Raw genomic sequence first — 2,790 nt, 5'->3', positions numbered from 1 at the left:
ATTATACGATATGCATCACACAATCTCAGATTCATCTATTCAACCAACACATAGGACCTCAAAGAGTGCCCCAAAGTTTCTACCGGAGAATCACGACGAAAACGTGTGCCAACCTGAGGGAGTCCTAGATTAGGGGGTCTCCGGACAGCCGGACTATATCCTTTGGCTGGACTATGGGACTATGAAGATACAAGATTGAAGACTTCGTCTCGTGTCCGGATGGGACTCTACTTGGCGTGGAAGGAAAGCTAGGCAGTACGGATATGGATATCTCCTCCTTTGTAACCGAACTTGTATAACCCTAATCCTCTCCGGTGTCTATATAAACCAGAGGGTTTTAGTCCGTAGGACAACATACAATCATACCATAGGCTAGCTTCTAGGGTTTAGCCTCTCCGATCTCGTGGTAGATAAACTCTTGTAATACTCATATCATCAAGAATAAATCAAGCAGGACATAGGGTTTTACCTCCTTCAAGAGGGCCCGAACCTGGGTAAAACATCATGTCCCCTGCCTCCTATTACCATCCGCCTTAGACGCACAGTTCGGGACCCCCTACCCGAGATTCGCCAGTTTTGACACCGACATTGGTGCTTTCATTGAGATTTCCTCTGTGTCATCGCCGTTAGGCTTGATGGTTCCTTCGATCATCGTTAGCGATGCAGTCCAGGGTGAGGCTTTTCTCCCCGGACAGATTTTTGTATTCGGCGGCTTTGCACTGCGGGCCAATTCGCTTGGCCATCTGGAGCAGATTGAAAGCTACGCCCCTGGCCATCAGGTCAGGTTTGGAAGCCTAAACTACACGGCCAATATCCGCGAAGACTTGATCTTCGACGGATTCGAGCCCCTGCCGAGTGCGCCGCGCTGTCATGATGGGCATGATTTAGCTCTGCCACCGAACAGTGTCTTGGAGACCGCACCTGCAGCCGCCCCGACCTTTAATTCGGAGCCAACTGCGCCATCTGAGGGCGGGTGGTTAGACCTCGCCGCGGAGGCAGCAGCCTCAATGGAGATCGAACCGAACGCCAACCTTATCCTTCGTGAGGCCCGTGACTCCCCATCGCCGGACTCTTCTCCGGACTCTGGACCATCCGCGCCCCTGCCAATTGAATCCGATTGGGCGCCGATCATGGAGTTCACTGCCGCGGATATCTTTCAGCACTTGCCCTTCGGCGACATACTGAATTCACTAAGGTCTCTCTCTTTGTCAGGAGAGTCCTGGCCGGATTATGACCGGCAGGATTGGGATGCGGACGACAAAGAAATTCGCTGCCCACCCACCACCCACTTAGTAGCCACTGTCGACGACTTAACCGACATGCTCGATTTTGACTCCGAAGACATCGACGGTATGGACGACGATGCGGGAGACGAAGAGGAACCACTGCCCACAGGGCACTGGACAGCCACCTCATCATATGATATACACATGGTGGACACACCCAAAGAAGGCAATGGCGACAAGACAGTGGAGGATGACCCCTCCAAGAAGCAACCCAAGCGCCGACGTTAGCGGCGCCGCTCTAAGTCCCGCCAAAGCAAAAGTGGTGATACCGGCACAAGAGGTAATAACACTTCGGATAGTGCCGAAGATGGCAACAATCCCCTCCAGCATGATCTAGGGAAGGAGGATGGAGAGGCCAGCCCTCCAAAGAGAGCAGGAGATGGAGAGGCGGAGGATGATAATTACATGCCCTCCTCCGAAGACAAGGCAAGCCTCGACGATGACAAATTCGTCGTGCCAGAGGATCCCGTCAAACAAGAGCGCTTCAAGCGCCGGCTTATAGCCACGACAAATAGCCTTAAGAAAAAGCAGCAGCAACTTCAAGCTGATCAAGATCGGCTAGCTGAAAGATGGACCGAAGTCCTGGCGGCCGAGGAATATAAACTCGAACGCCCCCCCCCCCAAGAGTTACCCAAAATGCAGGTTGCTACCCCGAGTGGAGGAAGAAGCGTATGACGCAGCTGATCGGCCACCTCGTGGCCACAATAGAGAGGCATTCCAGCCAAAAGCTCAGCCTGCACCCCGACGCCATTCAAATAAAAAGGCATGGGGCAATACGCCAGACCTGCGATACGTATTGGAGGACAAAGCAAAACATGCAAGATCGATCTATGGATCATGAGGGTGCGCCACTATGCGAGACGATAAACGTCATGCCGGATATAGTAAAAGTGAATCCGGCCGGGCCGAACACATCGGGCAAGACTCATTGTTGCTGCGTCGTGATATAGCCCAGTACAGAGGCGCCGCACACCCCTTATGCTTCACAGACGAAGTAATGGATCATCAAATCCCAGAGGGTTTCAAACCCGTAAATATAGAATCATATGACGGCACAACAGATCCTACGATATGGATCGAGGATTTCCTCCTGCACATCCACATGGCCCGCGGTGATGACCTACACGCAATCAAATACCTCCCACTCAAACTTAAAGGACCAGCTCGACATTGGCTCAACAGCTTGCCAGCAGAGTCCATTGGCTGTTGGGAAGATCTGGAAGCCGCATTCCTCGACAACTTTTAGGGCACTTATGTGCGACTGCCAGACGCCGATGACCTGAGCCATATAATTCAGCAGCCAGAGGAATCGGCCAGGCAATTCTGGACACGGTTCCTAACAAAGAAAAATCAAATCGTCGACTGTCTGGATGCAGAGGCTCTATCAGCTTTCAAGCACAACATCCACGATGAGTGGCTAGCCCGGCAGCTTGGTCAGGAAAAGCCGAAATCTATGGCAGCCCTCACGACACTCATGACCCGCTTTTGTGCGGGAGAAGACAGC

Source organism: Triticum urartu, chromosome 6A (assembly GCF_056163025.1).
Source record: "Triticum urartu cultivar PI428250 chromosome 6A, HENAU_Tu73, whole genome shotgun sequence".
Lineage (NCBI taxonomy): Eukaryota > Viridiplantae > Streptophyta > Magnoliopsida > Poales > Poaceae > Triticum > Triticum urartu.
Note: the sequence above shows the minus strand (reverse complement) of the source record.